Source organism: Mustela putorius, unplaced genomic scaffold (genome assembly GCF_011764305.1).
Source record: "Mustela putorius furo isolate JIRA1106 unplaced genomic scaffold, ASM1176430v1.1 tig00000083_pilon_pilon_pilon, whole genome shotgun sequence".
In the NCBI taxonomy this organism is placed as follows: domain Eukaryota; kingdom Metazoa; phylum Chordata; class Mammalia; order Carnivora; family Mustelidae; genus Mustela; species Mustela putorius.
The window spans coordinates 15038783-15061586 of NW_025421273.1; the positions used below are offsets into that span (position 1 = coordinate 15038783).

The window sequence follows — 22804 nt, forward strand, 5'->3', positions numbered from 1 at the left end:
TAGAGTCCTGGAATCAAGCCCCTGCATCAAGCTCCCAGCTCCGCAGGGTGTCTGCTTCTCCCTCTGACCTTCTCCCCTCTCATGCTCTCTCTTACTATCTCTCTCTCAAATAAATAATAAAAAAAAATCTTTAGGGGCGCCTGGGTGGCTCAGTGGGTTAAAACCTCTGCCTTGGGCTCGGGTCATAATCCTAGGGTCCAATGTGGGATCAAGCCCCACATTGGGCTCTCTGCTCAGTGGGAAGCCTGTTTCCTCCTCTCTCTGTCTGCCTGCCTCTCTGCCTACTTGTGAGCTCTGTCTGTCAAATAAATAAATAAAATCTTTTTTTTAAAAAATCTTAAAAAAAAAAGAGAGAGTGTAACTTTCTGTTGTTTTAAGCCTCCTGGTCTGTGATAGTGTTTGATGGCAGCCTTCAGAAAGTAACACAGATCCATATATACTAACTAATTTAATCCCCACTCAAACCCATGAGATTGTTACTATTCTAAGCTCCATTTTACAGATAAGGAAACTGAGAAAAGCAAAGGCTCAATAACTTGCCTAAGGCCACCAGCTAGTAAGTGGCCAAGCTAGGATACCTCCCACCCCCTACTCTAGCCCCAGACAGCCTGGACCAATCAGAGGGGGGTTAGCAGGCAGTAACTACTGCTCTGGAAAGCGACAGGAACCCCTTCCCCAAGACCCTCAAACGTGCATGGCCTGTCGAGGGGATGGCAGCTTTAGCCTGGGCTCACAGACCATGGGTCCCATGATACCTGGAGGGCTGCTTTGGAGACAGTCAGACTCTTGGTTCCCCTGTTGCCGCTTGCTATGTGTTCTGGGCCCCAGGGCCTCCTGATCTCTAGTGAGGAGAAAGTGATGGTATTTGCCTCTTGGGTGGTCCAGAGGCAGAAGAAGTAGACCAGGACGTTTCAAATACGCACACCCGACAGTGGTCCCACAGACCACCTTCCCTCGTGAGATAGTCTCAGGATCAACCCCAAAGTCTTTCCCACAGCCTAGAGATCTTACACATCCTGGCCCCTGTTCCCCCTGCCCACCCCATCCTCACCATTCTCCTCCTCACCTCTCTGTAGCCCAGAGATACCCCCTCTTCTTTAGATTCTCAAATATGCCACGTTTTCCTCCAGTCAAGATGCTATGTTAATGCTTTTCCCTTCCTTTGCTGGAATATAAAATCCAGGAGGGCGGGAGCCTTCTTGCCGTTCACTGCAGTATCCCTAGATCTTAAGGGGTCCCTGGTACATAGTAGGTGCCCAAGCAATATTTGTGGAACGGAACTGAAAGAATGGATCTTTGCCTCGCTAAATTCTACCCTTCCTTCAAGCCTCTACTAGATATCATATCATTCCACTATTTTTTGGTGACAGGAATTTTTTTTTTTTTTTTTTTTTTTTTTTTTTTTTTTTTTTTTTGCCTAGTGGTAAGACTCCTGGCTTCGCTACTTGCTGGCTGTGTCACTTTCAACATTTCCTTTAACCTGTGACCCTGAGATTGCAGTCGGCACAAAGGGGAGAATACAGGTCCCTCAGCAGTTATGTCTTCCCTGACCACCAATGGCCTAGGGTGGTCACAGTCCCAGGTAAGGGCAGGGATGAGCATCCTGGGGACTTTAGCCCCGACTGCAGCCGGCAAACTCCTCCTGGTCCAAGGCAGCTCCGACCCAGCGGGCGCCACGACCCCGCGTGACACCGGGCGCTCAGCCAGGGGACCCCAGCCCTTCCCCGGCGCTGGCCGCGCGGCCAAGTGCGCACGCTCAGGCCTCCCCACACCTCCTCCGGCTGCCGCCTAACCGCTCCCGGCCTCGGCCCCGGGCGGGGGCGGGGCGAGCGCCGCGCCTTCCCCCCTGACTGGCAGGAGGGAGGGCCAATCGGAGGGGAGACCCGGGGGAGGGGCGGGGCCTCGCCGTGAGCCGGGCGCCGGGCGGTAGCAAGAGCTGCAGCCGGGAGCGTGCGGCACGCGCTGCCGGCTGCCCCGAGCGCCGTCACCGGCGCCGCCGCACCTCGACCCCCGCCCCGCAGAGCCGCGCGCGCGCATCTATCCGTATTCCTCGGTTGCTTATTACGATTTTTCTTTCTTTCTTTCTTTCTTTCTTTTTTTTTGCACGCAACCTTTTTCTGTTCCGTTTTGTCCTTTTTAAGGCGGGGGCGGCGGCAGCGTAAGCTCGGGGCGGGGAGGGGGCGGCCGGAGGATGCGGCGCGGGGCTGCGCTTGCTACGTCCGCAGCTGCTGCCCGGCTCGGGCCTGAGCGCCGAGCAGGTGGGTACAGGTGCGCCCGCGAGGGGTGGCGGGAGGCGCGCCCTGGCCGAAGGGCGCCCGCGGACCCAGCGACCGATGGGCGGACCCCGCGGCAGGGGACGCGAAGACCGGTGCCGCCCCGCCCCATCGCCCACCTCCCCTTCTTCTAGCCTTCGCGCCCCTCCAGATCCCCTGCCGCTCTCGCGTCTCACCTCCGTGGTCCCCCACCCTTCGGTTCCCATCCCCCATTCCCCTCCAAATCCCCCTGCAGCCTCTCCCAGCAAGAGGACTCCGCGTCGCCTCCCTCATAGGCCCCCTCCCCATACTGCCCCAGCCCCCCTCTCTCCCTTACGACACCCCTAATTCCACTTCTCTCCCCATTCCGCCCCCGAGCCAAGAAGGGGGAGGGGGAACCCACCGGCTGCCTCCAGGGAGTGGCGCGGGGGGCGTGGCCGCCCGGTTCCCTCGGAGTCCTACCCACTGAGTAAGTCAGGGTACCCCCAGGTCCCGGCCAAGGTGGCGCAGAGGTTGGAGCTCGGGCCGCTCCGGGGCGGCAGGGGGCCGGGAGGGGCCGCCCTGCCTGCACCCCCTCCCCACGCACAGCACCAGCTGCTGCGGCCGCTGCCACGCACACCCCCGCGCTGCTCCGCCCACGTGGGCTCCGGGAGGAGGCTGAAGCGCTGGGAAGAAAGGCTGGAACCCACCCTGCTGCCCCGCCGGCGCGCCCTGGGCGCACGCAGCCTCTGGAGATGGCGCACAAGGATTGGCTCCGGGGGACCCGGCACCTTTCCTGGACGCCCTGCCTTAGTGCCCATGCCCTCGTCCCCAGCCGCCTGCCCCCATCACTCCATCACCCCACCTTCCCTGCTGCGAGCTCTTGACGATCCGGCCTCGTCATCCCTGATGGAGGACGCTTGCCAGGCTGGAGTCTTTCGCATAGCCCTACAAGCACCCGCCCCCACCCCCCAACACACCACCACCCCTCCCCACACACCGTAGTCTGCCTTTCTCCTGATGGCTTGGCCGGCCTGGGCTCTCTGCCAGCCTCTGCCCGGCTCTTTAGACTGTAGAGATACTGTATCTAACTGCTGGTCCTCCCCCACCCCCACCCTTTCCACGCACACTCACAGGCACACGTCCTTGGCCTTTGCTTGTGCTGTTCCCTCTTTGGGAACGCCCTTCCTTCTACTGGCCAGCTCCTTCTCCATGAAGGTCAGAGAGAACCCCTTGCCCTGCCTGAGCTTCTATGTCTGGCAGAATGGGACTCACTGTTATCCTTTCTGATGGTCTTGGCCTTCCAGGCCAGATTAGGAGATTTTGAAGCCCAGGGGAAGCCTCGGCCCTTCACATAGGGCTTGGGTCACAGTACATATCCCACCTGAGAGGGGCTCTTCCTACTAACTGAGTGACCAGCAGGTATAGGGTGGGTCTTTGGAGATGCTGGCTTCTCCTCCAGACCTTGGGCAGGTGGGTGGCACTTCCATGAGCCGATGGATAAGGAGGTTTGGGGATGGCATGGGGTGGTCAGGACCCCTCTCCGATGCTTGCCCAACATGAGAGGGCATGACTGCACGTGGTCTGTAATGGCAAGCATCTCTCCAGAGCATGGCGGTCACTCCCACCTTGAGACTTGTCCCGTGAGAAGTCCCTCGAAGGGTCAGGGTGTGGACCCAACAAATGCGATCATTGCCATTGTCGTTCGCAAACCATCCTTAGCTGCTTCTGTGACCTCACACGTTCTTCGCATTCTGGTTTCCCTGGCCCACCTCTCTCCCTTGCCCCACTGTCTCAGCCTCATGTGCTTCCTCTGTGTTTGCCAGGCCTGTCTTCTCACTTAGGCTTCTCCCCACATACTGTGGTTTTGTTTGGTTTCAGTTTTGGTTTTTGGTTTTCCTGGGAGATGTGCCCTCTTTCGTCTGCCTGGAGAACTAGTCATATGTCAAGGCCCAGGTCTCCTGTGAAGTCTTGGTGGTGTTTCCTGACTTTGCCGGATAGATTGTGGGTTCTCTCGTCTGTGCTCTTTTAGAACATTTATCCATGTATAGTTTCGTGGGTGTGTGGTTTTTCCCTAAGCAGACCTTGGCCACTGGAGAGTGGGGTCACAGTGAGGTCTGAGGGGGAGCCCCGCTTGGACGGGTGGGGGGTTCCACCTTCCTGGGGAGGCAGTCACGCCCACATCAATCATGCCAGCGCTATAAGAGGGACGTGCATAGGGAGGGACAGAGCTTGACGGTCTCTGCTTGGCCTAGCCAGAGGTTTCACGGTGAGGAGCCAGGATGGAGGCCTTTTGGTGTAGAGGGTTGGTTGGGGCTGGGAGAGGAGCGGCAGAAGGAACAATTGCTGAGCAAGGCATGAGAATGAGACCCTGCCTCTCTGCAGGCTCTGGGGCACTGCCTGGTGCCCACCGGGGCCCTGCTCCTCTCCCGGCTGAGACTAAGGCGGTGCCTCCCACCTGGGTTTTGTAATCCAAATGGGGTGCCTCCCGCAGAAAGATTGGTGATGACTGCACCGTGTTCTGGGTCTCCTTGCTTGGTCTCCTTGGGGTGTTTAGGCCATTTTGCCAGTCTTCTGAAGTCGATTCACCTTTGTCCTATCCCTTAAGGCTGTGTGATCTTGGGCCATAGGATTAACCTTTCTGAGCCTCCCATTTCCTGAAGAATGGGGACAGTGGTCTCTCTGGCATGGCTGGTGTGGGTATCCGAGTGTCGTCTCTGGGCACAGGCACCACTGAATAAGCGGTCATGGTGATGGGGGTGTGTGTGTTTCAAAAGTCAGTCCTTTGGTTTTGTCCCAGAGCAACCACCCAGAGCAGAAGCCCTCAGTGTCCCTCCCTAGCTAACAACCTCAAGCCAATAAGCTACACATTCCATAAATGGGAGTGAGTGATGGAGGGAGCGGGTGTGTGCTGGCTTCTGGGAATTGTGCATGCTTGTGGGAGAAGGTGCTGAGGGCTGCGGGCAGGAGTCCTGAGCTCAGCGTGCACTAGCGAAGGCCACCCACCTGCCTCAAGCATCTCCTTTGATGCTTCTGTCATCTGGGCTTCTTTCCTGCTCAGTGGTGACAGTGATTTCCACCCAGTTCCTAGGAAGACTCTTACCCGCTTAAAGGAACAAACCATCAGCACCAGCTAGGTGAGCTGAGCTGTGAAGGAACAGGGCTGGAACTGGGCTGGGTCAGAGGGGCTGCACTGAGGACCAGCTCCGACCTCCTTGGGCAAGTTCAATGCCCGGGTCCTTTTCCTGGGATGCTCACATGAGGAATAGAGCTATCGTTGCTTAAACTCCCACTCCTTCTGGGAATTCTCTTTCACTGAAGCTGCACAGCACCCCTCTAGGGAAAGGCTTATGTGGGCACCTGACAAACAGGGACTGAGCTTGGAGGTGGAGGTGGAGGGAGGCAGAGGCAGAACTCACCAGGGTGGGGCAGCGGAGGGGAGGGGGTAGCGCCTATGCTCCAGAACTTAGGCGTTGCTCTGTGGAACATGCTGATCCCTGTAATGGAAAGTCGACCTTCCTACAGGGCCCATGTGAGGAATCAATCAGAGGATGCTTCTCTGTGCTTTTGATCGAAATCGGTTACCTTGAAGCCAGTAGAAGCCATTAGTGCTGCTGTAATCCGAGGCTCAGGAAAGGTACTCCAGGGCCGGTCAGCAGTGGGACCTTGTTTGTCATTGTCCTTCTAGCCCAGAACACTGTCAGAAAATGTTTTCTTGGGGCGCCTGGGTGGCTCAGTGGGTTAAAGCCTCTGCCTTTGGCTCAGGTCATGATCTCAGGGTCCTGGGATCGAGCTGTGCATCGTGCTCTCTGCTTAGCGGGGAGCCTGCTTCCCCCTCTCTCTCTGCCTGCCTCTCTGCCTACTTGTGATCTCTCTCTATCAAATAAAATAAAATCTTAAAAAAAAATGTTTTCTTTGCTCTGGCCTTTGGAAGGCCAGGTGGACAGCCCAGGAACCTTGGGCCAGCGTGGAGGGGCAGGAACAAGGGGGTGGGGCGCTGGGAGCCTCATGCTGTGAGGAGCCCCTCCTGTAGGAGGTGGGAGGGGAAGAGCTTACAGAGAGGAGCCCCAGAGGGCATGGAGGCTCCGCTCTCGTCTTCGGTATTACTTTTTATTTTTGCGACTGCAACAGGAAGTATTTTACCTCTCACTCATCTCTAGAAATGAATCGAGTTAAATGCCATTTTTCTTAATTGTAGCGGTTAACGTTTGTTAAGCACCTACCAAGGGCCAGGGTATGTGCCAGAGGTTGGCAAGTGGCAACCCTATTAGCGCGATGCCCGCTTCTGTAAATAAAGTTTTATTGGCACCCAGCCACGCCCACTGGTGCACCCCTTGCTGTGGCTGCTTTCCTGCTGTGTTGGCAGAGTTTCACCACTGTGGCCATCACCTGTAAAGCCAGAAACACTACCTGGCCCTTTGCAGCTGGGAGTTTTCTGCCTGCCCAGTCTGTGCTGTCCCCATTTGGGTTCATTCAGTTCCGGACACAAGCCTAGAGGGAGGTGCCTTGCGTTTGTCACTTTACAGATGGGTACAGACAGCCTCTGAAGCCCACTGCGGGGGTCACAGAGCTCATAAGTGGGGAGCAGGGACTGCACCCAAGCAGTCCACTTTATTATTTTTTGGGGGGAGGATTTATATATTTTTAATTAATATATTTTTAATTAACTTCTTTTTAAAAAAAGATTTTATTTATTTGACAGAGATCACAAGTAGGCGGAGAGGCAGGCAGAGGGCGGGGGGAAGCAGGCTCCCTGCTGAGTAGAGAGCCTGATGCAGGGCTTGATCCCAACCAAGACCCTGAGATCATGACCTGAGCTGAAGGCAGAGGCTTAACCCACTAAGCCACCCAGGTGCCCCTTTAATTAGCTTCTAATTGAATTTTGCCATGTTTAGAGAATATGTTCTGTATGATATCTATTTTTAAAAATTTACTGACAGTTTCTTTTTTTAAGAAAATATTTATTTTAGAGAGACCAAAAGAGAGCACTTGTGTGAGCGGGGTGGGGGAGGGGCAGAAAGCAAGAGAGGGAGAGGGAGAGAGACTCTCAAGCCATCCCCTGCTGAGTGTGGAGCTGATGCAGGGCTCTATCCTAGGACCCTGAGATCATGCTCTGAGCCCAAAGCAAGAGTCGGTTGCTTAACCAACTGAGCACCCGGGTGCCCCTGTTGACAGTTTCTTAATGACCTGGTACCTGATCATTTCTTAAAACATCTTTGTGTTGCATGTATATATAATATTTAATAATGGTTATCACGGTAACCATATTTAAGTACACTGCTCAGTGGCAGTTAAGTGTGTTCACATTCTTGAGTAACTGTCCCCATCTAAGTCCAGAATGTTCCCGTTGTCCCAGACTGGCAGTCCCTGCTCTTAACCCGTGACCCCATGCTGCCTTGTAGGAATTTTGTAGGGGAAAAGGCAAATGTCAGCGACATCATAATTTAGCGCGGGAGGCTTTTGATGGCAGCTTTGCGTTCGAATGCTGGCACTGCCACTTGCCAGCTGATGGTGGACAAGCCCGCCTCCTTTGTGAAATAGGGACAGCCCCAGTCCCTCTCCCCGCAGATCAGGTGGAAGGGGACGAAATAAAGAGCAGAGGTGAAGGCCCAGCTCACGTGGCAGATGGTGGGTAGGATGCTATTCCCTTGAGCAGCCACACCTTAACGGGGTATCAGGTCTATCCTCTCTGGGAGGCCCGTGGTGTCCCCTTTATCCTTTCCAAGGTACTGGAAGCATCCCCAGGACCCATCACGTGTCTTGCAGCTCCCACCTAGACCTCAGAGGACCCAGATGCTGGGTGGATGCGGCCTCCTGCTGTTCTTCCTACCCCAGGGAGCAGACTTGGCTGCAGGACTACACCAGGGAATGAAAGGAGGTTCTGTATGCGACCATCCCGAGACTGCCAAGGGCTGCCCATGTGGCAGTAATGCTCTTGTGTGTGCCAGGTCAAGGGATGTGGTGGCTTGGCCTTCTGGCCCCAGTGCCACCAGCTTGGCTTTGTTTTGATTTGGGAGACCTGGCCTGGCCCCTGGTCCCTTCCTCAGGGCTGGAGGGGTGGGACACACCACTGAACGGTGTCCTGCTTCCTTTGCAGGATGGGCAGCCTGTGAGGACCCTGAGCTATGGGGAGTGGAGGCGAGGAGTGATCTGGTGTGATAACTGTCTACTTCCCCTAACCTTTGGAGCCTTTGTCCCCTCTCTTCTTCTGTTCTGTGCAGTTGCTTCTGGAGGCCCATCGCTCCTATCTGATTGCAGAGACGCAGGGATGTGTGCAACGGCGGCCATCCTGACTCTTCTGTTGAAAGAGTTCTCTGCCTCTCCCTCCCACCCCCGCTTTTTAAAAAAATTAAGGTGAAATCGGCACAACCTAAGATGAACCATTCCAAAGCGTACCATTCGGTGGCATTTAGCGCCTTTGCAAAGTTGAATGACCAAGGCCAAACATTTAGTTCCAAACATTTTTCCCAACAAACATCTAGTTACAAAACACGTTCTTTGCCTGCAATGAAAGCCCTGTCCCCATTAAGCAGCTCCTTGGCATTTCCCCCTCCCTCAGCCTCTGGCAGCCAGTGGTCTGCTTTGCATCTCTAAGGACTTGCCCATTCTGGACATTTTGTATCAGTGGAATCCTATTACACGTGGCCTCTTGCAACCGGCTCCTTTCACTCAGCATCAGGTCCTCGAGGGTCACCCAGTTGTAGTGGGTGTCAGTGCTGTAGCACCTTATAGGTGAGTAATATTTCGTGGCATGGCTAGACCATGTTTTATTATCCATTCATCTCTTGATGGGTGTTTGGGTGGTTTCCACTTTTTGGCTGGAGTGCATGGTGTTTGAAGCAAGGCTTGAAGTGTTAAAAATGTTCTTCCTGGGGCCCCTGCTGCCCAGGTTCCTTTCTGGCATGACTCTCCTCTCACTGCTCAGGCATCATTCAGCCACTCAGCAGATGCTCCTGGGTGTGGACCCCATGCGGGGCACTGCGCTGGGAGCCTCCAGCCTAGACTTGTCCTTGACATCTGGAGAATGGTTTGTTGTCTTCTCATTTTCGAAGCCCGGGGTGTGGGAGTGCCCTGAGACAGGAGGAATGGCAGGGGGGCCCCCACCCCATGGCTCCAGAGAAGCTGCTGGCATGGGGGCCCGGTTGCCTTTCTACTGTTTCCTGGAACATGCTGGATCCTTCCCGCTCTGAGGTTTGTGTTTGCTGCCTGCTGTCTGCCATGCTCTTCCCTGCCCTCACCAGAACTATGGTCTTTTCATCCTTCATGTCTCGGCTTAAATTTCCTCGCCTTGCAGAGGTCTTCCCTGTCCATTCCAGGTAGCTGCCCACCTCCCCTCTGCTGTTATTCTCCCCTACTGCAGTCAGTTTTCTTCTGAAATCATCACCATCCGAAGGGGATTTTCCTTGTCTGTTATGATTCTCCCATCGCCGTAAGCTAGGGCAAAAGCACCAGGAGGGCAGGAACCTTGCCTGGTATATTTGTGCTCATCTTTCAACACAGGCTATTGGTACACAGCAGGTGCTCAATAAATAATTGCTGGTGTTGCTTGAGTCAGATGCAACTTAACTTCCTGAGTGCACCTTGCTAGCTCCAGACCTAGAGCACATCTCCTAAGCTTTCTGAGCCTCTCTTCCTTTTTCAGTCCACATGGAGACCATCCAGGGTCCCTAGCTCATGGAGTTGGTGCAAGTTCAGAAGTAACCTGGGCAGACTGCCCAGAGCCGTATTAGTATTCTGTAGGTGTTTGTAACCGGCGCTGCTGCTGTTGGTAGTTGGAGATGTGTCCTAGTGATTATGAATGAGTCTCCATGTGCTGAGTGATATATATGCTTGCTTGCCCAGTGGTAGGCAGGAGGCTCCTGGAGCTGAGCTCCTGTTGACTGGCCGCCAAGCTCCTGTCCACTAGCCACTGAGCCCCTGTCCACTCACTGCCACTCAGCACCATTGAGCCCTGAAACATGGCTCCTCTGAATTGATCTGGGCTGGTGAGTGAAAAATACACACTGGATTTCTAAGACTTTGTATCAGTGGGAGAGTGAAAAAGATCTCAGGAAAAACTGTGACAGTGATTACACATTAAAATTTGGATCTTTTGGGCCAAATGAATTCATTTCACTTGTTTCTTTTTTTTTTAATGTGGTAACTAAAAAATTTAAAAAATCAAAAATTGCAGGTCGGGTCCCCATTGTATTTCTTTTGGACAGTGCTTGAGGGCAGGGGTTGGGCTACAGGGGCTGTGGCTGTGCCTTCTGTGAAGTAGACAGCCCTGGGCAAGTTAATTCAACTTTGTTGTGCTTCAGTTTCCTCCTCTGAAACAAGAAGCCCGTCTGATGACAGGCAATGACACTACATATTTGAGGGCTTCTTGTGTGTCCCCGGAAGGAATGAGGGCCCCATGAAGAGCAGATAGGGCAAGATCCCTGCCCACATCAGCTTTCATTCTGAGGAAGGAGAGACCCACACCATCTAAAGAAAACACAAACCCAATCAGCCCCTAAGGCTGTGATTGCTCTCTGAAGATTCTAAGGAAGTAGGCGCCGTGGACATCACACCTGCCAAGAGAGCTGTGTGGGAGCTCTAGCTGGGAGCTCGCAGTGATGGGTTCTCTGTCTGGCCCGGTGCCTAGCAGCCGAGATGACCACTCTGGGATGGAGCGAAAGCAGCGGCCACTCTACTAAGACAAACCTCCACCTGATGGCTCTAGCCTTTTCAATCCCTGCATGTGATAACCACATCAGGATTTTGCTGCTGTTCTCTGAAGAATTTGCAAAGTCAAACTGAATGCTGGAGACCTATCCCAGCAGCTTCCCCAAAGCCAGCTCTGATTGGTTGAGAGCCAACTGATCAGCCAGCTCTGATTGGACAAGAGCAGATGATGGCCAGCTCTGATTGGTCGAGGGCAAGACCTCAAGCTCATTAGCTGAGGGCAGTTGCCTCAGGGTGTGGCACAACCCTCCTCTTTTTGCACACATTTCTTATGTCCTGTACCCCATCTCCACTACTTCCTACCAGGCCTGGGAGGGAACCTGCGTTTCATCCCCGATCCAGCCAGGAACCTCTAAGGGAACAAGTCACTTCACCCCTGGGCGCTCTGGAGTTCCTCTGTCGGGGTGACCCCCACTGCCCAGGTCCATCATAAGGTGCTTGTGCTTCACATAGATGCCGGGGGAGGGCTTTGTTTCAGTTTTGCAGGGGCCATCTCACATTGTCCTCCTTGTTTTCCGCACGCACATCTGCCTGTGGATGCCCGGCATGGTCCTGCCTGCTAGGGTGGGAGGTTGAGAGTGCGGTGTGCTCACAAAGAAGCAAAAGGAGCCCCAGGATAGGCTATGGGGGCGGGAGCATCTTTGTTTCCCGCCCTCATTGGGCCCACACCACCTCAGTATTGCAGAATGAGGGAATTACCTGAGGTTGCACAGGTAGAAAAGGCAGTGGTGGGCCTGCTCCAGCCACTCGGACAGTTGCTGATTACATATGAGAAGTGTGCAGACCTTAGCTGGGCTTTCAAAGCCCCGATCGTCTGCTCCCAACTCCATTGCCATTATTTATCTCCGTGGACCATACCTAGCTGCTGAGCATTGCTCTTTCTTCCGGATCCTCCTTTTCCAGCTCCCTCTGTCTGAAAGGGCTTTCCACCTCTCAACTGTAACATCCTGCTTGCTCCATAGCCCAGCTGGGATGTCAGTTCCTCCATTCTTCCTGGGCCTCCAGGAGAGAACTGTTTGATTCCTCTGCAAGTTCAGATTGAGTGGATGAAGTCACTGGGGCTGGGTTAAGACAGGAATAGCCTGGAAGCAGAAGAATGGACCAAAGGGGCTGCTTCTGCTCATCCCAACTTTGCTAGCATGGTGTGGCCTGCTCCTGCCTCCCTCTATTCCCACACCTTATGTGGGGCATGTGTCCAGCTGCACCATCTGCCCACTGCTCCCAACGGAGTCAGGCTTCTGCACATGCTGTTCCCTCGGACGGATTTGCCGATTCGCTTTTCCTGTCCTCATCCACGCAGTGAACCTCTTCCACTTAGGATCCACCATTAGCCTTATTTCCTCCAGAAAACCTTCCTTGTCGTCCCCCCACCCCATGATCCCCCCGCCTTCCCCAGGCCAGCTCAGCCATGTCGCCAGGGCTTCTGCTGCCCTAAGCATCCTTCTGCCACTGCCCTGGATGCAGTATTGCAGTTGTCAGTGACTTTCCTGACTTTTCCACTAGAAAGAAGTCTCCAGAAGGTTCTGGGAGGCTTGAGATGCCCTCTGATTCCCAGGAGGCTTCCCAGAGCCTGGCGCAGGGTGGGCTGCACAATAGGTGGTCAGTAGATTTCAGGCCTTTAGTCCCACAGATCCCCATAACCCTGATAATGGCAGTGCTGGGCGGGGCCCCAGCTGGGAGGTGGCTGGGTTGTCTCCATTGCTTGTGTTGAGTCTGTTCTGTCCTTAACTAGCCTCACTCTACTCTCTGCAGCAGCCACCCCTTGTGACTACTCTGTGAGCCTTAGATACCTCAGTACAGAGAAACACCTCAGTGGCCATGTTAGCCCAAAGAGGACATGGTGGAACTTCCTATCTTCTTCATAAAGTCTCCTTCCCCCAAATCACCATCTCACCTTCAGTCCAGGACAACAGATAGACAGACTAGCAGGCTGTTCTTCAGAGTCCAAACATCTCATGTTTACTGAAGGTCGTAGGTCTTGTTAAATTGTCCTGCTTTTACTCTTTCTCCCAAAGCGGCACTTTGGAAGACACGACTTCTCTTGGGAAGCTGGTGGAACAGCTTCCAGGGCCGGGGCAGCGGGGTGAATGAGCTCATTGAGCCGGGCAGTAATTGGGTTCCTGAAGCAAGTCTGGGGTCCTTTCAGGCTGAGGTCTAGAGATTCTTTTTGCCAGCCAGATACCTTATTGTGAACAAGGGCTTGGATGCCTACAGATTGTGCCTAATCTGTTTAAACCTTCAGGCAAGTGGGTTCTTTATTGACATTTATCTCTCCCTGGAGTCACCCAGGATGAGTCCTGTTGATGACAGCCTGGGCACTGTAGATCCCTTGAGTCTTCTACAGGGGTGACTAAACCCAAATGCAAGCCACTTTGCACCAGAGACACAAGCGAGTCCTATTGCTGGGTAGGATATTGGAAATTGGGGGTGTTAGAAGATGTGGTGGGGTGCCAGGAGCCCCCAACCTCAGATGTTGACAAATTATGAATTTGGGATTTCACAGTTCACAGGCACCCGAGTTGTAGCTTCCCTTCATGTTTGTTGATGAACCTGAGAGCTTAGTAGAGAAACTAAGAGGTCAAGTGACTGGGAGGTTGGGGATATAAGTCACTCAGGCAGGAATGTGGGCTGATCAGTTTGGGATGGGGTCTCGACTATCCATTGGGACAGGTACACAAGGGACATCTGTTCAGCAGAGACTCGTTAGCATCTGTGCAAGGTCTGCAAGAGCAATACTATGGCATTTGAAAATACCCATGCCATGGACTTTGTTGTGATTCCAACCATCCCTTCCCACTTTGGTTTGAAGCGCTGATCTGTCACCACACTTAGAGTTGCTCCATATCATGAAGTTGATTCCCAGATCATTGCAAGTGGCTCCATTCCTCCTGGTGGGCAGTTCAAATTGTAGCTTCAAATCCTCCAACTCAGAAATCTGGTAGTAGACATTTCTTTAGATGGTGTCCCACGACTATCAGACAAATCATTGATGTGCTCCCGTTTGCTGGAACCAGAGAGAAAAAATAATGGTTGATTTGAAAACCAGCCAGAGGCACCTGGTTGGCTCAGTCAGTTAAGTGTTCAGCTCTTGTTTTCGGCTCTGATCATGATCTCAGGGTCATGAGTTTGAGCTCTGCATTGGTCATGAGTTTGAGGGTCCATGCCCAGCATGGAGCCTATTTAAGATTCTCTCTCTCCCTCTCCCTCTGTCTCTCCCCCTCCTGCTTGCAAGAACTCTCTCTCTCTTAAAGAAGGAAGGAAGGAAGGAAAAGGAAAGGAAGGAAAGGAAAGAAAAAAGAAAAGAAAAGAAGCCATTAAGGAAACGGAAAATAGTAAGAGGGGTAATTTTGCTATGTGGATTAAAAATAATTAGCCTTTTGAAGTTCTTTCTCTACTTTTTATGCCAAATCCAGTGTCTGATTCACTTAATCCAAAAGAGTGTGGTAAAGGAGGAGCAGAGGAACCAAAAAGACATGAGGCATGTACAAAACAATCAGTGAAATGGCAGACACGAACTCAGCTATACAAATAGTAATGTTAAATGTGAATGGGTTAAACAATCCAGTCAAAAGGCAAAGATTATCAGAACATATTAAAAATGGTATAACTATATGCTGTCTACAAGAGACACAAGTGAGTCCTATTGCTGGATAGGATATTGGAAACTTGGGGTGCTCCTGCCAGAAGATGGGGGTGGGGTGCCAGGTTCCCCCAACCTCAGATGTTGACAAGTTATGAATTTGGGATTTCTTTGGATTCAAAGGTAAAATAGTTTGAAAGTAAAAAGGATGGAAAAAGATACATCATGCAAAGAGCAAAGTCACAAGAAGACTGGAGTGGCTATACTGGTATTATATTAAGATAGACTTAAAAAAATAGAGATAAAGAGAGACATTTTATAATGATAAATGGGTCAATCCATCAGGAAGATATAAACAATCATGAACACATATGCACCTAACAACAGAGCATCAAAATCCGTGAAACAAAAACTGACCAAAATGAACGGAGAGATAGATAATTTAATAATACATAGTTGGATACTTATGTACTCCACTTTCAATAACGGATAGAACAACTACATAGAAGATCAACAAGGAAATAGAAAACTTGGGAAACCCTGTAAACCAACTAGACTTACCAACAACATCAGAATATGTATTCTCCAGTGTATGTGGATTGTTCTCTAGGGCAGACCATATGCTCAGCCATGAGACAACCTCAATACATTAAAAAGGACAGAAATAATCCAAAGTATGCCTTCTGACCACAAGGCAATGACATTAGTAGGCAATACCAGCAAACACTGCCTGGCCTGTAGCTGATATTCAACTCCCTTTTGTCAGCCCAACATCCAAGACCTCCACTTGTCCTTCCCATTTCACCCTCCATCACTCCCACTCTCACCTTTACTTCCTGGCCAAACTGAACTACTGACTTCCCCTCCCGCTGTTTCCAGCTTCCTTGCATTTGCTCATGCTGCCCCACTTCCTGGAATGCCCGTTCCTTTGCCCTCCTGGCCCCCATCCCATCTCCCAAGTTTGCATCCTGCCCTTCCTACCTTCCATGAACATCTGCCTCAGTGAGCCACAATGAGGAGAGCAACTGATCAGAGCAATGGTTCTTCAAGTGGGGTCCTGGACCAGCAGCATCAGCACTCCCTGGGGGCGTTTTGGAAATGCACCTTCTTAGGATCCAGCCTAAGCTACTGGATCAGATACATTGGGTTGGGCCCTGGTAGCCCGGCTTTTAACAAATTCTCTGGAAAGTCCTGATACTCCCTGGAGTCTGAGAACCAGGGTAGGCAGGGCTGGTCCCCTACTTATTCTGTACTTACACAATCTATCTATTGGGTCGTCACTGAGATGGTTGACAACTGGCTGATTCCCTCCAGTGGGCAGAAATCACCCCTGCCATCCCACCGAATCTGTAGCTGAATGTGGAAACCCTTGCTCCCTAAGGGCATTTCCTAGAAGGCAGCTCTCTGTTCAGTGTGCACGCATTTCAAGCTGGTGCTCAAGGTGAAGGGGCTTGGCTTCTAATGGTTTCCTGTGGAAGAAAGCTGTCCTGGCCTTGCTTTTCTGTGCTCTCTCCCTCTTTGTGATGTATGTGGGCTCTAATCTCATTTCTGGGAAAGAGGGAAAGTGGCAGAGTGTGAACACCAGCCTGAGCCAGGAGTCCCAGGCTCAGATTCATGTCCTGCCCACCTGCTGCTATAATGCCTTGCATTGGTCCTTCTTCCCCAGAGTGGGAGTGTCTGCTGCGTGCTGGGCACTTTATCTGCTCTCTTGAAGTGCACTGAGCAAGGATGATGATCATAGGTAATCATTAAACAATGCAATAGCCTTACCTCTCTCCGGATTTGTTTGCACATTGTAAAATGAAAAAAATCTTTTTAAATTTAACAGCTCTACCATAATATACCCAAATACACAAAACAGGGAAATGATGGTTTATTATTGCATGTCTTTTTCTGACCTTAAACTTATAACACTTACTCTAAGGTCAGTACATGAGGATGGTGAGGTCACTTTGATGAATATAACTTCTGAAATGAAAAATTGAGCGTGGTAGTTGTGGTCTTAACAACAATGACATCCTCAGCCTTCCAGGATTTTGTTGTGGTTGTGGAAATAATCTGTGTTTTGAGAATCCTTACATACCACGCTTGGAATTGGTAAGGGTTTGTTTGGTCACTTGGCTTGCGATCTCAGGATGCTCTGTACTGGGGGGTGATGGGAGAGGCTGGGTATTCACCTGGCAGCTCAGGTCCATGCAGTGGGGTCTGCAAAGGGTTAACATTTGGTGTGTAGCTCATTTGAACTTGTATGCTGTCTTTGTAGTTTAAAGTGACTACACATGAAAAGATAGAATCAAACATTTGTTGCTGTAGACCCCTGGCCTGCAAGCATCTTCAGGGAGCACCAAGGCTCCATGGAATGCGGTATGCAGTCCAGGCCCTCGGTGTCACCTCCCAGCCCCCTGATGTGCTGATGGTTCTGCTTTGTTTTAGACACTGGCCACCATCTTCTCATAGGCACCTGTGCCTATGTTGTTGTCACCTACCCCTCAGTACCATGTGTGGTTCATTGCAGGATCTCAAATTCCCAAGTGTCCCATGTTGCACAGTCCTGGGACTTGGGATGGCAGAGCCTCCAGGACCATCACTGACAGAGATGAGCTGCATGGGAGGAAGCCCATGAGGGCCAGCCCTTGCCTCACCTTGAGTCTCTGGACAGACCCCATGTCCTCCCAGGAGGGCTGCAGGTCCCGACTGCCCATTCCTTCTGCATAATGGCTCTTGAATTATTGGGTGTTTGGGGAAAACAGCAGTCATACCAAAAAGGGTGATCTTTTCCTGAAATTACTCCTGGCTTTGTCTCTCCTCTGCATAACGGGTTCCCCCGGGCCCGGGATGAAGCATACAATCCTTGTCATCAAATCTGTGGCCTCTCCTGATGCTCTTGCTTTTACCGACTGTCCTCACCCAGGCTGCCATCCCCAAAACACCATAGACAGGAAGCGGGGGCACTGGAAGTGTATTTCTCATTGTTCTGGAGGCTGGGAAGTCCAAGGTCAGGCTGCCAGTCAATTTTGATGTGAGCTCTCTTCCTGCCTTCTTACTGTGTGTTCATGAGGGTGCAGAAGAGGGAGAAAGCAAGCTCCCTTGTGTCTTATGAGGGCACTGACCCCACCTTGAGGCCCCTACCTTCATGTCCTCACCTTCATGATCTCACTCTAATCACTCCCCCAAAGACCTAATCTCCAAATACCATCACACCAGGGATTTGGGTTTCAACATAGGAATTTGGGAGGGGGCACAAACATTCTGTGGGTGACACTGAGCCCTCCCTGATCCACCCTGTGCCTTCTTGAACTTCCCAGACCCACTTTCTTCCTCCTGACTCTGGGCTTCTGTGCCCTAGTCCTAGCAGTGCCTTTCTGCTACCTCTCCAGATGGCTTCAGGGTCATCTCCTTGGGTGCTTTCCTGCCCCCTCTCTGCCCCCCACCTCCGCCGGGCCCTGCACATCTTTCTGTCACAGCCCTGACCACATTGTGGGGCTGTCCTCTTTCATTGTCTTTCTTGCTCACCAGCTGCAGCTCAGGACCCACGAGGGAGTCATATTTGAGGCTTCTGTGCCCAGCCTGGGGCCAACAAATGTCTACACCTGATAAGGTCATTGTTGACCATCTTCCTTCCTGGCTCATTTGGTACTAACCCGGCAGGGAGTATCCTGGCAGTAAGGACATCTCAGGCCAAGCAACCCAGCTCTGTAACTATGTTCCTCTTGGAGGACCTGGTCTCTCCCTACCTGACCCAGCCCCACCCTACCCCTGTCATTTCTAGAGTCACCTTCTTGAGAGGAGCGAGGACATAGGCTCCGTGTGCCCCACCAGCTTTGTGCACACAGCAGGTGCTTGGTTGGTGTCTGTCGAAGAGTGCCCCAGGCATTGCACACCACGTTGAGTGGCTGGTGTAGAAAGGATGTGGAAACCGCAAACGAAGTTTGCTTGAGAGTCACTGGCTGCCCCTGCCTGTTCCTGGCCGTGTGATTACTTGTCAGCCTGGTGACTCATTTCAGCAGAGGCGGGACAGAAACAACCTGACACCTGGGGCCTTTTATGGGACTCCTTCAGGGGACTTTGTACATCATTAAAGAGGACCAGAGAGTTTGCCAAGAGCCAGCAAGTAGCAGTTGAAAGAGCAAAGGTAGGGACTTGAGCAAATCCTTTACTCACTTTAAGCTGACATTTTGTCTCCATAAGATGAGAATCACACGTGTCTCTCCAGGACCTTGTGAGCACTGGGATTATGTGTGTAAAGCACGTGATGCCTGGTGGCTGCCCAGGGGCTGGCACTCTTCTCCCCCCAGGTGTGCACAACAGCCTGGACTTAGCTCGGTGCTCAAGAAGTGTACTTATTTGACCTCCCTTTGGATAAGGCAGTGTCCGGGCCACACTTGGGGCTCTACGCTCGGGTCCTCCTGTAACACCTGTTGCTGGGAGTTACATAGCACAGCAGGTAAGGACATGGACACTGGAGCCAGACTGCCTGCTCATCCTCACCTCCGTATTTGCAAGCTGGGTCCCCTTGGCCAAGTTACCTACCTCTTCCGGCTGGGACCCTAAAATGATGACTCTAATAATACCCATGTCTTAGGAATGTGGAGTGATAGATAATTATTACTAGTTTGGAACAGTTTGTAGCACCCAGGAATGGTGGTATGTGTGTGGACTGTGGTTATTATTACTTGGTGCATGTTGTTTGAGTTATATTGCATTGTGTCTGATGGGAGAGGACAACCCAGGCAACCCAGGATGCTTTGCTTCTCTTGCAGCTCAGGTATTAGTTCCCGTGGCTTGTCCCCACCTCAGATTTTTCCTCCCTTTCAGCATCTGTAAGATTTTACAGCGAAGGACTAACAAAAACTCCACCGGCACAGGATGTTCTGCAAGAAGTTTCCTCATGTTCTTGTGAATGTTGATAACGGCTCTCAACCCTCTATTTGATGGGGATTTTGCAATGTGCGTTTTGAATGTGAGTAGACATTTTATCAGAAATTGTTTGTGTTTGTGGGAGTGTTTGGTGGGAAATTGAAGCAGGTGGTTTTTTTGTTGATATTGGAAGCTCTTCATCAACTGGGATATTTTGAAACCATAGCTTGATGGAAATGTTGAGGCTAATACAGTGGTATTGAATTGCTCTCAATATGCTTTGTTCTGGGGGGGGGGCGGCGATGGCACTGTTAGCCTGGCTGTTCCTCCCTAAAAACATGCATGGGTGCCTTCCAGGAGTGTGCCTGGAATGCTAAGTCCCGAGGATAGAAAACAAACGGACAGAGTTCCTTGGGCAGTTGGGAAGTGGCCTTAGAGTCAGACAGACTTGGGTTCGAGTCCTGACTCTGCCCCTGAGATGCTGTGAACATCGCACAAGTGACTTCACTCTTCCAAAGGTGTTCCTTATCTGTCAAGTGGGGATGACACGGTGTTTTACAGGTTTTGAGGGTGGAGTGAGATTGCCCAGCATAGAGCCGCATCTTAGAAATGGCAGCTCTTGCTTTGACTGCTGCTTTTGGGTCTGGGGGCAGGAGCCTGACTTGGGGCTGCCCTTGGGCCCCTTCATTGCCTTTGTTCTCTGCCTGGCAGAAGGGGCAGGGTCACTGTCCGCAGAGGAGATGCCTGTGTCTGAGGGCGAGAGAGGCCTGGTTTCCTGTGGGTTTGTGGCTTTGCAACATTGTTCCGTTGATGGCACCTGGAAGGGTCTCTGGGATGCCAAGGAGCAGGCTGTAGAGGATGGGGGTGCCACGGCTGGGCTGGGCTTCCTGTCCTAGTGCAGGCATTCGGCCTCTGAGCTGTTGCCTCTTCCGAGTCCCCCCACCCCCGCCTCCTCCCGCCCCACGTGGGTGCTTTATTTTCCTCTCAAGCACCATGAAGGAGCTGGGAGGAAACCAGGCCCTCGGAGGTGACGGGGGTGGTGGAGTCGTGTAGCGGCCAGAATAGGGGAGCCGTGGGGCCTCAGGGCCTCGCCCACACACAGCAGGGCGTTGCGGGCACGTTCAGAGAGGGCAGCCTGTCCTCAGAAGCAGTAGCTCTGTGTGGAGCCCAGCCCCGCGCTGCAAGACTTCATTGCATGAAAAAAGCAAAACATGTTTGAGAAGCACCCTCTGGCCTTTTTTCTTCCCACACATTTGTGCGCAAATTTCATATTTTGCCAGGGTCGCACTGTACCAACTTGGTATCCCGGCCTGCTTTTCAACACCACGGTGCGTTCTGAAGGTGAGGATCTATGGGATCCTCGGTGGTAGTGCCGGCATCCCTGGAAGGGGGCGGGGTCAGAAAACGGAAGGGGAGGGGTCAGCGTGACTGCCAGGGAAGTGGGTGTGCCCGGAAGTGGATGTAGGCTGTGCAGGTGTGGCTTTGGTGCCCAGGGCCTAGCCGACTTGCCTTGGCATGGGGAGGCCTGGCAGGGGTGGGAGGAGAGGGCCGGCCTCCAGTGCAAGAAGCTTGGAGGCATGATCCGAGTCACGTGCTTCCCAGGACGCCGAAGGGGTGGTGGCCTTGATGTTGGAGGGATGCAGCCATTATGGTGTCCTGGGTCAGTCCGCGTTTCAGTCCGGGAAAGGGGTTGCCTTAATTCACTGAATCTGTGCCACAGCCTCAGGAGGCAGGACAGCCTCGGCTCAGGTGACATGACTTGGTGTAGGTCCTACAGGCAGTAAGGGAGGGAGCCAGGACTCCACACTGGATCTGACTGACAGGCTTTCTGGGGAGTCCTGGGCCTTCAGGGCAGGAATCTTGGCGATCATGGAGGGCTTCCTGGAGCAGGCGATGCTGTGGCGTATAAACCTTCACTAAGCTGAGTACAACACCAGGGTAGGAAGAGTCGGGGTTCCAGTGCTGCTGTCCTGTGTGCATTTGGATTAGACACCTTCCCTTAGCTTCCGTCCCATCTGTACAATGGGGAAGTGGCTCCAGATGGCCTCTTAACATGTCCCTTCCAAGTCTGGAGCTCGCTACTTCTCTATATCATTGTTTGCTAAATATTTTTCCCTTTAGGGAGCCTGGTGTCTGACTACTGACACCCTCTCCCTTTCCAAGATCCCTTTGTGGCTTCAGGGTGCTAGTGGGTGTCCAGGCGGGGGTCTCCATTCATGACAGCAAAGACTGTGCCTTGCCCACCATTTTGAAAGGCTCTAACTCCTTTGGGCCCCGGAGCTGTGGATGCCGCTAAGAGATTGGGCCTGTAGGGGAGGGATATCGCAAAGCAAACCCTGGGACCTGACAGATCTGTGTTCAGATTCTTGGTCTTGCATGTTCAGTGGAAGCTTAGGCCCATCAGTCCACCTCCAAGAACCTCTGTTTCCTCATTTGTAAATGCGGAGGTATTCTCTTGCAGCCCTTAATTTCCTCAGCCCCACTGCCCTGTTGAGTGCGTCAGGGTGATGAGGCACAGTGCTTCTCTTTGTTCCTGCAGTAAAACCGCCCAGCAGCTAGGAGTGATAAGGAACTTGGTGACTGTTTGGAGAGATTAAAAAATAGATCAAAATGTACAATGCAGCTTAACTCAAGCTTTAGGAATTCTTCCCTGTCCCCTGTACTTGGGCTCTAAGTCCTGTGTGGCTTTACCTCCTAAAATGTTCTTATCTGTGGCTTGCCTCTGGCCTCTTCTCCCCTCACCAGATGAGGATACAGCTTCAGCGCTGTCTCTAACCCCAGGGGGCACCCTCCAGAAAGTCCTCTGTGTGGACCCTGAGCAACTGGTCTGAAATGCGCAGGTGTCCCCTGGCAGAAACCTCTCCATGGCTCCCTGGTGTGCTTAAGGTCAAGTTCAAGCTCTTTAGAGATTTACATTCCTTCCTTCCTTCCACTAGACCTCCATTGACCTGAGGGCAGAACTGCCTTGATTATCTCTGTATCTTTAGTGCTTGGGAAAGTATCTGGCACTTAATAGGTTCTCAAGAAATGGTAAGGATGCTGTTTATTGTTTGTGGAGCAGGGTACCTCACCACTGTTAGGAATGTCAGTTGTGGCCCCGTGGATATCAGTATTACTATCTCTTACATGGATGAAGAAGACAGGGATCTTGGCAGGATTCAAAATGAGCATTAAGTAAATAAATACATGCTTATCCTTTTAACCTCTCTAAAGGGAGCTGTGGAGCATCTCTTGCTTTAACTGGAGACAAGAAGTCTGAGCCTTGAACCTAAAGTCTTCTCCAGGTTCAGAGACAGCCAAGAGTTGGCTGGCACAGGGCAGGGGTGGGCAGGTGCAGTGTAAGGTGGCGTGCATCTGCCTGGACAGAGCTGTGTGGGAAATCCCGCCTGGTGGCAGCCCCATCGGCTGAGTCCTCAGCTGAAATTGGACC

General features: G+C 52.3%; 1 protein-coding gene across 4 annotated transcripts in view; it reads left to right on the forward strand.

Moving 5' to 3' along the window:
• The first annotated feature begins 1932 nt into the window (after positions 1-1932).
• Positions 1933-22804, forward strand: part of JAKMIP1 (janus kinase and microtubule interacting protein 1) — a 132704-nt gene continuing 111832 nt past the window's right edge. For 3 of the 4 annotated variants that reach the window (XM_045075476.1, XM_045075493.1, XM_045075497.1), the window contains exon 1: positions 1933-2258. The gene's annotated coding sequence lies outside the window, so the exon portion shown is untranslated. Of the gene's footprint in view, positions 2259-19319; positions 19478-22804 lie in introns of those variants that run through there. The other variant, XM_045075481.1, reaches the window with a different exon arrangement.